Below are 21,640 nucleotides of genomic sequence, written 5' to 3'. Positions count from 1 at the left end.
AATAGGGAAGTAGCAAATCCATTCATCAGTTTTGAACTGTGACTTGAATAACTTGTAGTCAGTCAGACCATTGAAGGACTGACAGCAAAACATATTATTGCAGGACGGTAGTGACAGGGAAGCCATCAGGAAGTAATGTGGAAAGCTACACTAGCCATCAGTCTGAAGATCTGCTGTACACTAACCAGAAGAGATTTGAAGTTTGCTATACACTAGCCACCATAGACTGAAGGTCTGCTAACTGCGAGCCGTCATTAGGGGTCTGCTATATGCAAGCCACCAGAGATTGGAGGGCTGCTACATGCTAACCACCAGAGACTGGAAACTTGCTATATACTAAGTAGTCACTTGAGATTGGAGGTCTGCTATACAATAGTGAGCAGAGATTGAAGGTTTGCTATATACTAGACACCAAATTGGAGGTTTGTTATATATTAGCAACAAGATTGGAGCTCTGCTTTATATTTTAGTCATGAGCAAGGGGTTTTACTTTATACACAAGGTTTTAGAATGGGCTCTGTATTTTCCAGTTGCCACCAGAATTGACTCGTACACTATTTACCAGAATGGTCTCAACAGAATTGGCTAATGTTTTTATACTTACTACAAGAATGGGTTCTGCTTTGTATACTAGCCAGCAGAGAGCCCTCTGTATTGCAGACTGGAATGTAGCATGGGGTGGACCAGGGCTGTAACTAGGGATGTGCGAAACGGGCACAATTTATAAATGTTTTAGGTTAATTTGGTTAAAATTGAGGCAAGGGGTGGCACCAGTTTTCCTTCTCTCCCCAGGCGCAAAACTTTTAAGTTACAGCTCTGGGGTAGACAGAGGCCTTGCTTATCAGATTGTATGCAGCTCTTAGATTTCTGATTGTGGCCCCGGGTCATGGTATGTAACTTGTTCTGTTCCTCTTTATTGAACATACTACGTCTCTGCATGTAGCGGGTAAGTTTCCATTACACTGTAGAGTGTATCAGCACTTAAATGACAGATGTTTGGCATTTAATGTGAAGGCAAATAGAGCATGTAGATGCTGAATAAACAGGTCCACAAAGTGCTTGTGTATGACTTTGTTAAGTGAGGAAAGGGCAGCATATGCCAGGGGTAGTGTCACAATTAAAGGTGCTCGGGCTCTGTTTTCTGAAAACCGAATACACCCGAACTTAGGGATCCGACTCGGTACTTTCACACGTCCTCGGATCTGAATCGAGGCAAATTGTCATCACTGCATTGTCGGATCTCGTGGGTTTTGGATTCCATAAGTACCACCCTCCTCAGGAGATCCAGCGCCATTGCTCACACAGAAACAGGAGTAGCAGTGCTCTTGTCATTCTCCATTCTCCAGTGACATTGCTCAGTGCCATTGCTCACACAGAAACAGGGGTAGCAGCTTTCTTGTCACTCTCCAGTCTCCAGTGCCATTGCTAATACAGAAACAGGAGGGGTAGCAGTGTTCTTGTCACTTGACAGAAATTGACTGGAAATTAATGTTATTGAGGTTAATAAAAGGAAATAGAGATCTAAAACCAAAGCCAAAACACCCGAGGGCGGTTTTGCCAAAACCAAAACCTAAACACGAAGTTAATCCAGATCCAAAATTAAAATCAAAACACAGGGGTCAGTGAACATCTCTAGTCACAATATGATAGGGGCTGAGGAATACATTTGCCTCAATGCAAGTGGGAAACCACAGATTTGGAAAGGAAAGTTTCCTAATAGCACATAATTATAATGTGACTTGTGAGGCTCATGTCCCACTAATGCAGGAATACTGTATTGTAACAGAGAACTCTTTAGTTCATAATATATTTCATAGCAAACTGTGTAGCTATATTTTTAAACAGTATAGTATAGGGTCGAAAAGCAGGGTAATTATATTAAGGGTGTGCACCGGGCACTTTTAGTGTTTTGGGTTTTGGGTTCTGATTAGCTTGAGGTTTTGGGTTCTGATTTATTTTGCCAAAACACCTGACGAAAGGTTTTGGTTCTGATTTAGGGTTTTGGGTTCTGATTTATTTTTAAAAAAGCATAAAAAGTGCTAAAATCTAGTTTTTTGTTTGTTTTTCACTCCTACGCTATTATTAACCTCAATAACATTCAATAACATCATTTCCACTAATTTCCAGTGTATTTGGAACACCTCACACCTCACAATAGTGTTTTTAGTCCAAAACGTTGGACCGAGGTAGCTTTCTGGACTGCGTAGTGGAGTGAGCCCAGTACCCAATTTGGTACCGGGGCCACAATATATCACCCTCAACTGGTCTGAATTCCACTGCACAGTTGCCTGCTCCTACATCCTCTGCAGCATATACAGGGTGTAGTTCTAACGCGTCAATAACTCTTGTTTTTGACGATGACAGGTCATTTTAATTAATTTTGGATTTGGCCCCAACATTGAATGTAGTTTAATATCTGATACGCATCTATCTGGACTGCGTAGTGGAGTGTCCCCGGTACCCAATTTGGTACCGGGCCACAATAAAAAAACCTTAACTGGTCTCAATTCCACTGCACAGCTATCTTGACTGCGTAGTGTAGTGGCCCCGGTACCCAATTTGGTACCGGGCCACAATAAAAAAACCTTAACTGGTCTCAATTCCACTGCACAGCTATCTGGACTGCATAGTGTAGTGGCCCCGGTACCCAATTTGGTACCGGGGCCACAATAAAAAAACCTTAACTGGTCTTAATTACACTGCACAGCTATCTGGACTGCGTAGTGGAGTGGCCCCGGTACCCAATTTGGTACCGGGGCCACAATATAAAACCCTCAACTGGTCTGAATACCACTGCACAGATGGCGGACACCGGATGCATGTCTAACACCAACATAGCAGTTAAGGCCGCAGTTATTTTTTTTTTGGAACTACAAAAAAAACAAAACGTAGCAATCGAAATGGCAGTTCGTCTTTTTTGGAAATACAGAAAGAAAGAAAGAAAGTAGTAATAGAAATGGCAGTTCCTCTTTTTTTGAAATACAGAAAGAAAGAAAGAAAGTAGTAATAGAAATGGCAGTTCCTCTTTTTGGGAACTACATATAGAATGAAAATATCAATAGAAATGGTAGTTCCTCTTTTTGGGAACTACATATAGAATGAAAATATAAATAGAAATGGCAGTTCCTCTTTTTGGGAACTACATATAGAATGAAAATATAAATAGAAATGGCAGTTCCTCGTTTTTTGAACTACACAAACAATGAACGTAGTAATAGAAATGGCAGTTCCTCTTTTTGGGAACTTAACAAGAATTAGAGCATTTTTTTTATTCAGAAATGATGAGTCTCTCTATTAGAGTGTAATGCCCCTTAAAAATCCTTTAAATAAAATAGTACGTATTCTAGGAGACCCTGTTTATAGATTTAAATTGGTTCTGCAAAAATATGCATGATGATCACTGTACAGAGATCTGTAATAGAGCAGCGATTAAAGTGGCCTGATTAAAGGTCATGTAAGATCTTAAAGCACTCACAATTATATAGATACTGTATTCTCGTTAAAGACGCTGCCTAAAGTGTGTATAAAAGTTGGCACTTATATAGCGCTTGCTTCACTGGGTGATGTGAGCAAGCGGAGTGTGTTAATATGTAGAGACCCTATCTAAACATTAATATAATAGAACAAATAGCAGCGCTGTATACGCTGTGTGTAGGTAAGGTAAGGATCTCAAATACCATGACACTCTGTTTAGCCTAATCCCTGACAATGTAATATCACGGAAAGCCTATTTGATTATCAAGGCCAATGGCTAGCTTCTGCTAAATCAGACAGAGTATGCAGCGCACATCTAACACCAACATAGCTGTGCCGGTGACATGGCCTGCAGGAATATCTCTGATGGAGATAGAACTAGGCCCCAAAGAGCACATAATGCCAAAAAAAGAGTTGCAAGATGGTATTGTCCTTGGGCCCTTCCACCCACCCTGATGTTGTTGAAATAGGACATGCACACTTTAACAAACCAATCATTTCAGCGACAGGGCCTACCAAACTACTGTGGCTGAAATGATAGGATGTCCCTAGGTGGCCAAGATCCTTACCTCTGCTTATTTGAGCTTTACATAAGCTACATATGGCCATACATTTGTTGTCTGGATTCAGATAAAAATAACTCCAGAGAGAAGAGGTGGATTTTTGGGTCTTCTGACCAGGCATGACGATGGGCTTTTTCATCCCAGGGACAACAAATGTTTCCCCCCCTGGTGGCTCATTTATGAAAACCACATCAGCATCCTCCTCGTCAAGTTCCTCCACAACGCCAGCTACATCAATAGCCTCCTTGACACCTTGATTATCCAAATCTGAATCTACACTGTGAGTCATCCTTCCAGCATATGCAGAGGGTGTGCTGCAAATGGTGGATGGAGTCACCTCTTCCCGTACAGTGATGGGAAGGTCAGGCTTTGCAACCACCAACACCCTTGGACTCTCCTTGGGGATTTATGATGTCATCTGTTTAGAAGGCAGAGTTGTTTGCTGTTTTGTTGTTGTTGCTGACAGCATAACTCTCTTCAATTTTTTTGAGAGGGGGGGAGGAGGAGGGCTTAGATCCTTGGGTGAAGCTGAACCACTAGTCCTGAACACGGGCCAGGACCTAAGCCGTTCCTTGCCACTCCGTGTCGTAAATGGCATATTGGTAAGTTTTCGTTTCTCCTCAGATGTTTTTAATTTTCTTTTTTTTGGAAATTTTAGTCAACTTTGGGTTTTTGGATTTTACATGCCCTGTACTAGGAGATTGGCATCGGCCTTGGCAGACGACGTTGATGGCATTTCATCGTCTATGTCATGACTAGTGGCAGCAGCTTCAGCATTAGGAGGAAGTGGTTCTTGATCTTTCCCTACTTTATCCTCCAAATTTTGGTACTCCATTATATGCAGCACAAGAGAGCGTACCCCTAAACCACACACACTGGGCAAAGCCTTTACAAATTATCTGCGGCACAGGAGAGTACCACTGGACTGTAGTTATACAGCAGTACCTATTTTTAGTGACAGCTGCAAGAGTGAACGTAGTGTGAATTTGAATTGAAATAGTACTACCTAATTTTTGTGACAGCTGGAAGAGTGAACGTAATGTGACTTTGAATTGAAATAGTACTACCTATTTTTTGTGACAGCTGCAAGAGTGAACGTAATGTGACTTTGAATTGAAATAGTACTACCTATTTTTTTCAACCTAATTTTTTTTTTTTTCGTATAATTTTTTTATAATTTTTTTTTTTTTTTATATTTATTTTTTTATAACTTTTTAATAAATTTTTTATAACTTTGGAATAATTTAGAAATAACAATGCCCTTAGCAGAACAGAGCACAGGACACAGCACCACTGGAATCAGCAGGACACAGCACTGCACAAAGCACCACTGGACTCAGCAGGACAGCGCACAGGACACAGCACCACTGGACTCAGCAGGACAGAGCACAGGACACAGCACCACTGGACTGGACTGAGCAGAACACAGCACAGCACAGCACGAGAAATTACAGGACAGAGGACCACCTAACATACCCTCCCTCTTCCCTGATCGATGCCCGAGTGAAGATGGCGGCGGCAAGCGGGGAATTTATAGGATCCGGGTATCGCAAGATCCGACAGCGGGATTATGAGTCAGAGCCTCGTTTTAAATTTCGGAATCGGCGGGAATACCCGGACATTGCTCGGATCTGACTCGGAATCACACTGTGCGGGTGGGCTCGGATTCCAGACATCCGAGCCCGCTCATCCTTAAATTATATCATATAGCATCCAATCCTATGAGAAAGTGAGACAATTATTGGTAGTGCCAGGACAAAACAGAGATGATAAAATACACTATCTGCCTTGTTTAATTATTGTCTGTGCCCTGAAAACCACGCACGAATCAATGTTTCTGTTGGTGCCCTGACAAACAAATAAGTACAGAATTGCTACCTTGATCTTTTTATGTATTTGTGTAATTTATAAAACAATTTTCCCATCACAGCATACAAATGGAGTGGGTTTCATCTGCCTAAGGTACACCTATTCTGTTTGCCTTCAGTCCTCAGTATAATGATGATAAGGTCATGTATTTATTAAGGGTAGTGCTTTTCCATTAGAAAAATGAAATGCAAGGTCTGTAGAGCTTTATTCTTTTTGCATATCCAATGATTTTCACCATTATTATGGATTCATATAATCATCTGAAAATTTGTAGGCAGACAATTTGGACCATGTAGAGGCAATGAAAACAAAAAACTTGCATTGTAAGCCAGAGATAAAGAAAGAAGCTATGAAACATTCAATGCCCGTTACATCGTTTGTGCTAAATATCTCTTCTCATGCAACGAGCGTCCGCTGAGCACAATGATTACAAACTGCCTGGCATGGATCCTTTGTGATTCCTCACTGACTTCAAATCTATTACAGACTGACTGACTCTTCATGATGGAAGCAGCAGGGCAGCATTTACCTGTTATATGAAGATACACCTAACAGGATTGGAACAGTACGTGGTGCTCAGCAGATTTACACAGAAATAAAAGTATTTGTTAATTGTTAAACTTAACACTATATTTTCCATGTCTCATTCTATGTCGTTGTATTGGATATAGTTTTAATAGAGAAAACTACATTAAATAATTTCCATCACTATAAACAGTTATTAGTAAGCAATAGGGTTTATTTTGCTTCAGCCTGTACATTATCAGGGTTACATGACAAGGGTTGGCGATAACATTGTATTGAATGCGATAACACTTTCAGTAGTACTTTTTTGCAGAGTGGTTTACTTGAAAATAGTTATTATTTTTCAGGGAGTAAGGAAAAAGTAGATATAATATAAATTATGTTTGACTGTTTCTTTAACTTTTTATTTTATTGTATTCTTATTTTTTTAATTTAAGCAATGGAGTTTGAAGCTTTACTTGAGCTTTCAATTTCATGCATTCGCTGGCCTCCCATTGTTCAGTATTGATTGGCTGTCATGGTGATAAAACACACTTGTCTACTCAACTGGAGTCCTCAGGAGATTTGAGGAAAGTAGGCAACCTCACCGGATACTTGTGGAGGTGGGGCTTAATGACGACACCCCCCCACTATTCAATTCCGTGAATTTCTGCTTTTTATAGGTTACCTCCAAGCACAGAGTCCTAGCAGGCCCAAACTCCTGGTAATAAAATCCACAGCTGACAATCCAAGTGGGCCACGGTTTCTGATCCTTAAGGTGGGTCTGTGTATCTTGCTGATCCCAGCCGCTCGGCCAACTCTCCACCAGCTTGGTGGGACCCTGGGTATAGTCTCCCTACCGATGTAGGCTCACCAATTCCCCAGAATCTGCGAGTGTCTCCCGATGGAGTGGTAACAGAATCAGTCCTAGAGGTACACTGTCCGATCTCTGTCAAGAAGCTCCTGCCTCCTGCCGCACGGAGGAGGAGACCATGGAGGGAGCTGGATCGCCAGCTGACTGCAAGGTAAGTATTGTTTTGTTTTTTTTCCAGGTTTTTTTTTTTTGCTGCCTCCGACGGGCCCCCCTGGGCTGCAGGGTCCCCGGGCACCTGCCCAATGGGAAAGACGGCCCTGGTCGGACTAGGTACAGGATCTATCTAACGCATGCACTACATGATAACACAAAGTCTGGGTTGTCCCTTCGGACCATCTGTGCTATGATGACACTCTGGGAAAATGCTCCTTAATGTGTGGAAATTTTACGTGACTATTCTGCTTATCTGCGCTGTTGGACGTTGCTTTGGGATTTGGTATACCTGCGCCTTGTTGTGCAGGGGATGGATGTGGATGTTGTTGACGGAATGATTCTTGAAACTGAGGGTACATCATTGTGCTGGCTGGTGTGCTTGAAACACATTGGTTGCTGCTTGTCACATTCGCAGACTTCATATATTATTACTTGTGTCCTCTGGACTTTGGGAGAACAGCGGGTACTGCTGTGTATTTTACCGTTTACCGGGTACTGAGAGCTGCCCTGTTTCAACCTGTCAACCTGGGAAACAAGTACTTTATCATAAACCTGTGGGATGGTCGAACTGTGGTGGTAATTGAGTGTCTTAGATATCTACGGTATCTGATTGTTGAAGATACTTATTTTGTCTTGTTATATTCCTGACGTTCTTTGAATCATCCATTTACTGTTCTATAGATCAAGTTGAATGTAATGTATATGTTTAATTACTTTTCAACTGTGTAGCAGATGGGTTCATGGTTTCTCACTGATAGTTGTTACTCTTAATGTTTGATTCTATTCTTAGCTAAATACTAAGGGGGTTAATGACACTTTTTATTATATTATCTGCACCTGAGTGGATTTCACATTAGCACATTCTCAGTGCATTATTTCAGTTATATTTTATATGTCTGCATTGAGGAATACCTAAAATATAATAATAAACAGGAAATTATAAACCGAATGCATTACGCGTGCGCTTCCTCTGGGCCCAGGTTCAGTAACAGTCATGTTGTCTGTTGTCAGGAAGAGAGGAAGAAAAAACTGCCCATTGAGTTTATATGCAGCTTGAATTAGCATAAACAGTGATGATGTCATGAATATACACAGATAACAACAAGAGAGGTCTACATTGGTCCAGGCTCAGCGATGTTCCAGTTGTCTGCTGGTCATATGTCAGTTCATTTGATCTTTTCCAAGGGTGGGGGCAACTTACTCCAACTGTTGCCTACGTGTCTTCCCGTCGAATAACCAGTTTAAAGTGACCCATAAGCAAACTACTTTTGAGTATTAATATCATATTGCTCATAACTTGCGACCGCTAGATGTGATCGCTACTCTGTCTGTGAGGACACCGGGGTTAGAACCAAAGCTCACTAGATACCCTGTCCTCTAGGTTCACAGGTCACACAGGTAAGGAGACAGGAAAGAAATAATAATCCCTTTTATTAAACAAAGTGTACACACTTAGTAAAATACAACAGTGCTCCCCAAGGAGAAACTTGTTCCCCCACCAAATATATCAAGTGTCAGAAAATCACCAGTGCAAGTAAAAACTCCCCAACAAAGTCCCCAGCAGGTTACCTCCAAGCACAGAGTCCTAGCAGGCCCAAACTCCTGGTAATAAAATCCACAGCTGACAATCCAAGTGGGCCATGGTTTCTGATCCTTAAGGTGGGTCTGTGTATCTTGCTGATCCCAGCCGCTCGGCCAACTCTCCACCAGCTTGGTGGGACCCTGGGTATAGTCTCCTTACCGATGTAGGCTCACCAATTCCCCAGAATCTGCGAGTGTCTCCCGATGGAGTGGTAACAGAATCAGTCCTAGAGGTACACTGTCCGATCTCTGTCAAGAAGCTCCTGCCTCAAGCATTCCTTTAAGGCCCTGTGAGAATACGGTTACTCTCCAACAGTCCAAGTCCTCACTGTCTCAAGATTCTCCAACAACCCCCCCCCTCCCCCAGACAGCTCCCTTTTGTCCCTTCCACAACCCCCCACTCATTGTCCTCTTGTGATTGGTAGTGTGAAGAGTTTGGGTGGTAACAGGGGTGGAAATAGTGCATGACATCAGAGGTCTCCCCCCCCTGCGGTGATGGTGCCATTTGGACTGTGTTGCAGACTTGCTAGAACAATAGTTAGCAAACAGGGAGAGACCCCCTCCTGATTTTAGATAAGGTCCTGACCCTCCTCTTTTTAACCCGTTCCACTACTTTTTGATGTCACAGGGTCCACAGCTGATTCACACTTCCTGTGAGCTGCCTCTCCCCTCCCTCTCTGGACACCACAGCTATAACAGATCTGGCCACCGGGCGGCATTTAATAACAGAGTGGGCCATGGTTGTTCAGCTGGCCCACTGAGGACAGACCGGGTTGGCAGGATATTCTCAATATAAGGCCCGGGTTTGTCACACTGTCGAATCCGGGTTAATACTGGTGAAACAAGCTTTAATAAGAAACCAAACTCTTTACCTTTTAGATGACCTGAACCATAAATCCCTTAACTTTAATATTATCTATGTATAATTAATCTCTAATACATTTTACTAATAAATAAATATGGATTGGAACCTTAAAAAATGTGTTTTATTTACAAGTGTGAATGCGAATGTAAATATGTGTGTTGTTAATCCGTGCGATTGCGTCATTACACGTGGCGTACTAATCGCTATCACATGGTAAAACAATATTAATCAACTTCGTTTACTTCATCCAATTATTTGACTTCCACATCTTTCTTGGAGATGTGCTCTAAATTTGATTTCATTAGTGTTCCTTCATTAGCAGTTACTTCACATTATGTGGCTTCTGTGGCATCTAAGCTCCTTCCGGAGGATTGGAATAATCTTCTTGATTCTGCAGTGGTGTATACTATAGTCACTAATGAAGCTCTATCCAATCTTTATTAACTTTTGAGTATTTCCCATTATTCTGTTAACAGACAAATGGGAATGTCTCAATAGTTGGTACACTTTCCACATATACACCTTTCTTCTATTGAAGAAACACTTTTGTATACAGTATGTATCGCAAAATGTTTTTTAAACTTTTTTATAGGAGCTATCTGTCACCCTCTAGGTCTTATAAAGTGGGTCTTAATATTGTTTTTAACTGTCCAACCTGATGCCTCATTGTATCATTTTCTATGGCCTGCTCATATAGAAAGTGATTTTCAATTCAAATTAAGATATATGCCATGGCAGAATTAGTTAATTTGGTTCTGTTATCTCTTGAATGAGCGGTGCTAGGGATCTTGGATAAATCGTTTAAATTTACCAAAGCTATTAAGAAATTGTTCCTTATCATTTCAGCAGTGCCAAAAATTATTTTATCCCCAATCTCCTTCTTTAACATTATTTAAAGATAAGACGGCTTATTTGTTTAAAATGGACTGGATAGATTCCTCTATTATATGGAGACACAGGTGAACAAATTATTCAATATATGGGAAAGCTACATAAATTCACTCTAGCCTAGTATTAAACATCAAATCCACCGCTGTTTTCAATTTGTAAAATGGTACGAGACATATCTTCAGCTTGATAATAGCTTTTGTTTTCCATTATTATTACTAATAATTTTGCTCAAACTCTAAATATCCAAATTACTCCAAGAACTGTATCCTGTGGAAAGATTCAGTCTTTATATTTAATATGTAAGGTATATAAGGTGGCAGCCTACAGAATAGTAAATTAGAAACCCCCAAATTTGTAAAAGAGTGACAACTAAAATGAGCCCATTCCTCTTGCATTTCTGAACGATGGTGCATCATGCAGCTATAGGGGTCATTATTCAATCCATTTTCTGCCATACCAGATTAAAGCCAGTTATATCACAAATTTTGATTGGATATAATCAGTCCACACACTATACACTGGTTGGTCAAATAACTATGTATGTCTGGGCAGCAATACTGTTGTCTTGTGGCTTCGTTATCTTTCACCAAAATTTCCATGATCTTCTTTTCTTCCATACATCCCCTTTGACTTCATTCAGAAACTGAATATAGTTATGTACTGTAGAAGGTGCTACCATTTCCACTTTTTGATACTATGTCAGAAACAATCTGCCATGCCTGAGGATCTGGCTGTATCCAGACTGGGTTGCGTCTGTAGATCTGGACTTGTGACTATGTGGACAAAGCTGGGTGGCCTGATAATGTTCCTCTGCATGTAGTGAATTGACTGGTGCAGATGGTGATTACACTAGAAGGAGAGAGCAAACAGGAACTGGATTGTTGGACTTGACTGGAACTGAAATCCTGTACCGGACTGTAAACGGAATGCAATAACCGGTATGCTGTAACCAGAATGCTGAAAGAGGATTGCTGTAACTGGAATGTTGGAAGAAGATTGTTGTAAACGGAATGGAACCTGAATGCTGTGACCGGACTGGAACCAAAATGCTGGAAGAGCATTGCTGTAACCAAAATGGAACTGGAATGCTGTAACCGGAATGGAACCAGAGTGGATGGAATCAGATTACTGGAATCGGAATGGAGCCAGAATGCAGACTGCACTGTCAGAGCTGGATAAATAGCAAGACTGTAGCGAGATAGATAGCAAGACTGCAAACTGCTGGGAACCAGGTTGGCATCTGAAATACAACGTTGTATGGCAAAAGGTAAGGGCTCCAGAAAGTTCTTTTATAGTTGTTGTTGATTCCTAAATGGAGACTGCAATCAGTTGGGCAGAAGCAGCACTCTGAGTTGCTGAGATGGATCAGGTGACTATATCCAAGATGGCAGCTCCCATGGACTGGTGTTCGAGGGAATCTGAAATGGAGGCTGTCATCACCTGATTGGCTGAGAAGAATCATGTAACTGAGTCCAAGATGGGCGCGCCCATACTCTGATTCTGGAGGGATCCCTGGTGTGTGACATAATCGTCAAATTGTAAAAAGTTATTCTTTTCAAGGATTTCAACAAACAAAAAATCTATCAGCACTTGAACTCAAAATGGGTTGGCTGATTGGCTATTTAAATGTATTATTTTTATTTACGTTTATTTGGGTTGCTACTCTACTTTGTAGAAACCTATAGTAGTATTAGTTTACAGTTTTGGATATACAAATATTCAATAATGTATTAATTGATTACTTCAGTTTAACCTCTATCTCTATTTAGCTATTTACTGAAATCAATACTATAATCTGTTATCTGTTAATCTGTTAGAATCAGCTAGCGCCTACTAAAACATGTAAAATGGTATCTCTGGGTTTTAATGTTGATCTGCTTCCTTCTAAGGGCTTTAGTACTAACTGGGTGACTGTGTATCAGCTTTGTAAAATTAGCCATTTAGTCCCCATTATTGGATTGTGCCTCACTTTTCATCTAACACTTTGTTTCTGACAGTGGATCCCAGTTAATTTCCAGATTTTGGTGAGCCTTTTGTTTTAATTTAGAGATTGATTTGTCTTTCTCTATAACCCACAGACCAACGGGTAAACTGACATGAGCAGTGGGCATAGGCACATACCAACATTCTGCTCCTTATCAGCAGCTGCTCAGTTATGATAGATGCTTCTGAGTAGCTTATCAAGTAGATTCAACTGCAAACATGTGACTGCATTACATCCAACTCCAGCTGTGGGTAATCCTAAGGAGCATTGTAATTTGCTGTCTATACTCCTCAATACCCATTGTTTTCTGTGTTCTTGGTTCTTTTTTCCTGCTGTTCCTGGCTTTTGTTGGACAACTCTATGTTCAGTTGTTCTGACCTGTGCCTAGATATTGACAATTCCTTTTTGCTGTCTGCCCTGACCTCTGCCTAGACTCTGACCATTCTTTCCTGCCACCTGCCCTGACATTGTTTTGTTTACATGCATCTGGATCAGCACCATATGTTACTGCCATAGTGTCTCCAACCATCCTTCAAGTACTGCTGAGCAAGTGGACTAGAGTTTTTTTCTGGCAATCCAGCTTCTGGCATCACATTACTACCATCTTTATAATGCCAATTATGGCTGTGTTCCAAGCTGACAGTACACAGACGCAGCACTAGTGTGTAATGTAAAAGAAGATCTCTGCCACTGTAGTTTAAGGGAGATAATTGAGAAGAATACTTTCTTTTTTTTATGAGTCAAGAGCCCATCAATCAATATATATGGTATCATATATTGTCGTCATTACAGGTAACACAACAACGTGTGCGTAAGCATCTCATAAAAACAGTGAGGGGGCATACACCTTCATGTGTACAGACCATCTAGATGCAGGGGTGTAAAACTACAGCTTCAAATGTGTGTAGTAAGTAAGGTCCAGAAAAGGATTTAAAGAAGGGAAGACTTACCCTTTAATTTCCTGAAACATTTATAACATAAAAATGAATTCTGTTTCAAGATGAAATACCAGCTCTTTACAACATGTGATCCAATTAATTTCCTCATGCATCTGCTGCCATAAGGCTAACAGGTCTGAATAGGTGTATTTCTCATTGAACTTGTAATGCAGTCTCTGGAGGGCTAGCTTGTGAATTATTTATACTTTCATTTCCTAGCACAAGTAATCTATCCTGAGACTGGAAATTGGAACGGCACTTAGTGTCCAATGATCCATTCCTGGGCTACCTGGATCTCCCATATAATGCATGCTGATGGGTAGTAATATCAAGCTGCCACATGAAGGCAAAGGTTATAAAAGGTAATTGCATTTCTGATTATGTAAGCATGCACTGTGCATGATAATTCCATAACAAGGTGACTCCAGTACAAAACTCTGCCATCAAGCCTTGCTTTGTGAATTGAAAGCAACACTAAGAATATGTATGCCTTTACAAACAGCCACTATATATAACAGTATATGTAAGTTATATAAAAGGTCTCATGATATATTTGTCCCTATAGAGCACTTCAAATGGTCATAGACATTAATGGTAACACAAATGCACACAATTTCAAGGGACATTAAGTCAAGTCATAGTTTAAGTAATTCTTCAGTATCTGTGTTATGCTTGGTTCAAAAGTCATTGCTTGGCAAAACTTGAAGTATTCTATCCTTTTCCATAATAATTTCACCACTAGGTCATTAAATTTAACTTCTGTTAATTTTCAGCCTGTGAGCTCTATTTATAAAGGGGTGGTAGATTTCAAGCATTAGTTTTTCAACGCATTTCACCATCTCTTCTACATCTGTTTATCAAAACTGAAACCACTTAACAGTGAACCGGATAAGGCTTGTAAAACAGAGTGGAGAAAGCACTTTAATGTCAGTTTTAAAACGCATAAGGCAATTGAAATTGTAGTATAATTTTAAGTTTATAAAATTGGTGAAGTGAAAACAAGGAGTAACTTGTCTGGAGATTATGCAGCATATATTAGAATGGAGAAGACCAATATGGCTGTGAACACTGTATTGATCACTGTTACTACTGTCTAATGGCTCTTTCAGCTGAAAGCAAACTACTTTAAAAATATTCAGGGTCAAGAAACATTGGTAGTAACCAAGAGAGTACCAACCATTCTGCCACCCTAAGCTGCACTCATACTCCGCCACCTCCTTACGCCAGTCTCTCACTGTAGGAGCAAGCACAGTGAAGAATACTTCCATTTCTGTTCCTATATCTTTCATGCTGTTAGTCACAGTTTTACAGTAATTGCAGAGAGAGGTGCAAGATACTTGTATCATCCTACACTGCTTCTGCAATCAATTAATGCAGAGCAGCCAGACCGCCGAAGCTTTGTAGTGTGGAGGGGAGGGGATGGTGGGCTGGGAGACACATGTTGGGGGCCAGAATGTAAGGTGCTATCCTTCACTCTGCTGCCTATAGGACGTTGCGCGGGTATTGATGTTGAAAACCTCAGAAATTTAATTTACAAAATTGTGTGAAATGCAATGAAATTTGCTCCAATTTGCTGTTCCAAATCACAAAATGTGCACGCTCCACCCTTTATCTATATTTAATAATATCACTGCACAATAGATTTATGCCTTATTAAGACACAAATATGTATTTTCAGTTTAATATCTTATGGCTGCTGTTTGTCGCAGAATGTTTTTTATTCAAATCCACAGAAATCTTTCACCTTTCTTAGAACAGTACATTTTTACATGGTGCACCTGATGTTGAGTCAGGAGCAAAGCAAAAGCAAGGAGCAAATTTGCTCCTGGTCAAATCATGTTACAATGCAAGGGGTACAAATTGATTTCTTTTTTGCACGCAAGGAAAACACTGGCTGTTTTTTCATGTAGAACACAAATACTTGATAGCTTTATTTTTAGACTGAAATTAAAGTTAATAAATGACATGGGTATCCCAATGATAAATCTATCACTACATTTTAAATTTATTTTTCCCCTCTAATGCAACATGGTTTTGCCAAGGTGCAAATTTGCTCCTTTTATTTGCTTTGCTCCTAACTCAGCATCAAACCCTTATTGTTCTTGTGAATCTTGAGAGTGAGGGGATAAATGTAGGGGTTATGAATTCTTGATTTATTTCCACATTTATCACAGAATATGTTTCACCATACGCTAAAACATAGCCTATGAATGGTAAATTTTAAAAGTTCTGGCCCCTGGTGAAGCTTCTTCAGGCAATATTCAGTGGATCACTCAGAAATGCTATAAGAGAGTTCAGGTAGTTATACATCCATCATGTTTTGCCTAAAAGTTGCAGAAATGGCTTAAAAAACATCAACATCATTTTCATAAAAATAGATTTTTTTGATTGTTAAAAGATCTCTCTTTCCCTAGGGAGACGTTTTGATAACATTTTGCTGAATGTCATTACTAGATGCAATAGCACAGGTTGCTATCAATATACTGACACATATTTTTCACCGACATCTTATTTTTTTTGCTGAGTGAATGACTGAAAAGGTTGTGTAAGTGTTTTGTGGCAATGCTCAAACATTCACGCCCTTTCAGTTGCTTACGAAAATGTAAATTTTCTGCTTGTAGCTTTTTAACAAATACATCGATTGAATTGGCTGCGTATTTCTGCACCTAGGGAGGTGATGGTGCTAATGACAAGTACAGAAACCAATTTTGGTTTATTTTAGTAAGTTTGTTACAGTGAGGATGTAAAATGTATAAAAAAAATAAAATAAAGGGAAAATATAAATCAGTCAGGAAAAACTGCAGCAGCGGATGCAGTGCACACACAAGTGTACAGTACTCTGGGCTACTCATATAGTAATCATCACAATGAGAATCCATAGACGTTTTCTCCCAGCACAATCCAGGAAGGATGATTGTCTGAGGGGCGGCAAGCTCCTTTTATATTTGTATAACAAACAATTGTTGATATTGCAGATTTTCTTATTTACATTTCTTTTAGAGTCGTTGACCTGATTTTCCGGTAGGCATTATTTATTTTCACCTGTGCTGTATAGTGTAGCTTACTATGTACAGTGACATAGGCCAAGGAAAGGATTTAAGAACTACAGTGGCAGACAAAGCACACTGCCAAAAACATTTGTGGGCATAGCTTATGTAAATGTTGATGTGGCTTGTTCGAATATGGGTGTGCTACTGAGAGATACACTTCTAAAGAGCTGGCTCCATCACAGATTTGTTCATGTGCTAATATCAACTTATGTTAATCAAACATCATCATCAGCTAATTATATAGCGCCACTAATTCTGCAACGCTGTACAGTGAATTCACTCACTTCAGTCCCTGCCCCATTCCAGTTTACAGTCTATATTCCCTAACATACACACACACACACACACACACAGACTAGGGTTAATTTGATAGCTGCCAAGTAATCTACCAGTATGTTTTTGGAGTGTGGGAGGAAACCGGAGCACCCGGAGGAAACCCACTCAAACATGGGTAGAACATACAAACTCCACACAGATATGGCCATGGTCGGGAATTGAACTCATGACCCCTGCTGTGAGGCAGAAGTGCTAACCACTAAGCCAACGTGTTGCCCAATCAGTGTTCTTTCTCTCCTCAAAATGAATGCTGATGTGTATCTCAAAAATATAAAAATCATATAGTGTAGTATTTTGATTACATTAAACACCCTCAGTGTAAATATTGAATTGTATAGTAAACCATAGAAAAAAGTTATATTCTGTTTCTCTTTATACCCAGTTGAGAAAGATGTCAACTTAAATCACTAAGTTACCTCCTTTGTTAATGCACTTCCTCTCCAGGAGATCAGTTTTACGTATGCATAATTTTAGGAGAATCCCAGCTTCAACTTTTCTGGGGGTATATTTACTAAACTGTGGGTTTGAAAAAGTGGAGATGTTGCCTATAGCAACCAATCAGATTCTAGTTATCATTTATTTAGTACATCCTACAAAATGATAGCTAGAATCTGATTAGTTGCTATAGGCAACATCTCCACTTTTTCAAACCCGCAGATTGTAGTAAATATACCTTCTGGATTAATACTTCTATAAATTGGATGTATTTCTTGTGATTACACTGGCAAAATAAAATATGAAGCAATCTTAAAAGGGTAAAACTAGGTTTACAATAGGATAAATGCCATTCTTCCTTTTAGAGTTAATATATTTGAACAGCGTAGAAATTACACCTCCAGATGGATGAAAATAATTCTTCATAGGACTCTGTACACTCCACAGTTTTACAAAAGCGTTTCGATTACAATATAGTAATTTTCAAGGTGGATGAGGAGTGAAGAGTGTCCTCAGTATTTAAAATATGGCTGTCAAATAAGTTATTAGAACTGCTTAATTAATTAAACTCTAAATCGCTTTAATTTCTCCATTAAAATTACCATTGTACATACATTTCTAAAAAATGGCAGACACAGTATATGTGTATTATAGTTCATAAAAAAAACATATTTTTTAAAAGAAAAAAATGGAGATTCCCATGATTCTCAATATCTTACATTTCTGAATATGACCTTTCTGTAATATTTCCACTGAATCAGATGGAAGGCTAGTTTATTAACATTCCTATATGGTATAGTAACCACGTTCTTAAACGTGTAGTGTAATATTCTTCTGCATTTTAAAACTAACTACCTGGATCCAGAAACTAGTAGCTGGATGCACCATGAGATTTGTCCAACTGTACATATGCATGTAAATGCGTTTTTTCACACGCAATTCTTTTCCTTGCACCCCACCCTGTCCCAGTGGTCAACAATAAATAAATGTCTACTTCATATAGCAAGCATTGCAACATATCAAATTGCAGCATCTTACAGGGATTTGGATGCTTCCCCCAGACATGCCTCGATTATTAGCCACTTTTGATGCACATATAAACCGGACTGCAGCACAAATAATCTTTACAACTCAGCAATCTTTTTAAGCAAAGTCTGGCTTATTAATTGTGAAGATACTGGGTTTTCTGGCCCAATTCTACCCACTTCACGCTGGCTGGCCACCCAGGCTTGGCTTACCACGTACCTTCTAAGGTCCTTATAGTCACTCAGGCAAATGCAGTTAGCAAAGTACAGTAGTACATTTATTGTAATAAAAACACTAGAATATTATATACAAACAGTAAATAAATGCCTGGCAGGTTTACCACATCACCTGTCTCTAACCACACTAGCTTAAGGAGTTTACAGTCACCTGGCTATCCTGACTTGAAGACCCATGGATCAGCAGATGTAGTCCACTGGTAAAGAATGGCAACTCAAAACCAGCCACTCTGCAGCTTCCCCCCTGGAGAGGCTCCTTATATCCGTGTCAAATATCCACAGTGCTTTTCCCACCCTAGGCAAACCCCTGGCTCTCTCCCTCTGAAAACCCACCTCATTTTCCATCTCCCCTTTCCACCTGTATACCATATCTGTTTCTAAAATTTTACAAAATTGTTAACTCTATGTATACACAGCTTGGCACATGTAGAAAACTATTAAAATTTGCTCCTCTGATTATAAAATCAGTTAAATGTATGAAAAAATATATATTGTGGCATGTAAAAACAATTGATTTTGTAAATTCTGATAAATGATTTTGGTAATAGGATACACAAGCTTTGAACTTAGCCACAAAATCTATTGTCATGAAGATTACAACACATTATTTTGCAATTCAAAATCAGACTTTTAATTTAAATAATCTATAAAATTAAGTTATATCCACAATTTGAACAACCCAAAATGCTTCTTTATTTTGTTCAATAGCCTTGGTCCTATATACATTATTTCATGTTCATGTTTGTCCATTAATTTTCACCTAGTGGATTTCGTTTACAGAATATCTACAATATTATATATCACATGAATTCGTCCATAAAGTTGCTGGTTGTCACTATTGCAAGTCTATTAAAAAATAACAAAAACTACTTGAGATGCTTTGCTTTCCAAAATGAAGCATTACATTTCAGCAAAATAATTTGTTAAATATACATAAGTTATACTAGAACAATTTGACACACATAAGAATAATAAATAATAATTATGTAATGCTTATTAATTTATTGTAATTTTTACAACTATATTCTGTGCAAAGAATATATAATCATTCACATCTCCCCTTGTCCCACTGGAGCTTACAGTCTAAATTCCCTATCAGACATAGAAAACACACATACTAGGGTCTGTTTTTGTCAAAAGACAGTTTTAGACTATTAGGGGGGAATTCAATTGTCCGCGGGTTCGAGCGCGGAAAAACTAATACCGTTAATACGGTAATCTCTCGCTGGATTTCAGAATCCAGCAAGTAAATTACCGTATTAACGTTTTTTACGTGCAGGATTACCGTTATTATGGTAATCCTGCGCGGAAATCCCGGCAATCCCGCGGACAATTGAATATGCCCCTTAGTATTTTTTGGACTGAGAGGAAACTTCAGCACCCTGTGAAAACCCACAAAAATATGTGAAGAATATACTAAATAAATAAAACCTATACACGAAGAAATATGAATTTGACACATGATTGTATTTTCTGATACAACATGGATTTTGTATTGTAAAAGCATTGTTTTGTAACACAAAATGTGATTATTGCAACACAATATAATTTTTTACACACTTTTTGAGATGAAATTTAAAACAAAACATTTAGTGGCACAGAAAACTAATTTATAAAAAAAAAATGTATTTACTTTTGTTAGAAATACTTGCCCTGCAACCAAGTTACATTTCTGACTACTATAGATTCAGAAAGAGTAATTTGAAAATTGCAAAATTGTGGGTCAGCAGTGTGCTAAGCAGACAATAAGTACTTTGTGTGTGTCCACATCTTCTTCAGGTAATAAATAATCCTCAGACTCTGCTTTTCCCCAGCTATAACACACAACACTACGTAATATTTACTACCAGTTATACATAAAGCACTATATTATGCAGCACTGTACAAATAATATGTTATCATTTACAGCAGTCCCCGCCCTGTATGTGTTTGTGTGGGGTCTAAATTCTCTTCCACACAAACAAATACACACTAGGGTCCATTTTTGTCAGCATCCAGTTAAACTTCCAGTATGTTTTAGGACTAAGAAAGAAAACTGGAGAGCATCACACACACAGAAGAGCATACAAACAGGGCCCTGGTTAGAATTGAACCCATGACCCCTGTGCATATGGGAATAATGCTAACCACTGTGTCATGGTACAAAATCAATTTTTATACTTGCCACATCTTCTTACATGGATAATATTTTGCAGACAGTGACAAGTGGTAAGTGGTAACATCCATGTCTGTCTCTATCAACTTGCTATTAAGTGCACTGAACAGAAGTAAAACATATATCAATATCGATCCCTGAGGTACTCTATTGGTTACCAGCAGGGCCATCTTAACAACATTATGGACCCCCGGGCAAAGCAGTGCATCGGGGACCCTAGATATAGATATATGGATGTATACAGATACAGATATAGATATATAGAGATAGATAGATGTACTTGCTCAGTGACCCTTGAAGGTTTTGTTTCCAGGTTTTTTTCTTTTGCAGGATTATTTATTCTCATTAGGAGCCGTGCCTATGGGGCCCCCTTGCCTGTGGGGCCCCCAGGCAGCTGCCCATCTTGCCCAATGGAAAAGATGGCCCTGGTTACCAGCCCTTCCTCTGAACTTACACCATTGTCTAACACTCTGTCTACTGTACTTTAGGTAAATGGAGATAAAAATATATAACCCTTGACCTGTTATAACTGTGTATATACCGTTACATATGAAGTAATAACACTTTATTTGGCATAAGTGTAAGGTATTGAGACTTTGGAAAATCATTCTCTTATAACAAGAGAATATTTACTAGATGATATAATACATATTATGCTATTTTGGGTCATTCCTATTTATTTTAACACTACATAAAATTAATATTA

At 39.2% G+C, this 21,640-nt stretch overlaps 1 long non-coding RNA gene across 3 annotated transcripts in view; it reads left to right on the top strand.

Annotated features, from left to right (window-relative positions):
- The window catches only part of LOC142101668 (uncharacterized), a 50,498-nt gene that overhangs the window by 1,362 nt on the left and 27,496 nt on the right, over nt 1-21,640 (top strand). The window contains exon 3 of one of the 3 annotated variants that reach the window (XR_012679116.1): nt 6,181-7,083. The exons of 1 other annotated variant lie outside the window; for it this stretch is intronic. This is a non-coding gene — a long non-coding RNA (uncharacterized LOC142101668). Of the gene's footprint in view, nt 1-6,180; nt 7,084-21,640 lie in introns of those variants that run through there. One more of the 3 variants, XR_012679115.1, reaches the window with a different exon arrangement.

The sequence above is a fragment of the Mixophyes fleayi genome, chromosome 9, assembly GCF_038048845.1.
Source record: "Mixophyes fleayi isolate aMixFle1 chromosome 9, aMixFle1.hap1, whole genome shotgun sequence".
Classification (NCBI taxonomy): Eukaryota; Metazoa; Chordata; class Amphibia; order Anura; family Limnodynastidae; genus Mixophyes; species Mixophyes fleayi.
Note: the sequence above shows the minus strand (reverse complement) of the source record. Positions and strands in the feature narration are given on the sequence as shown.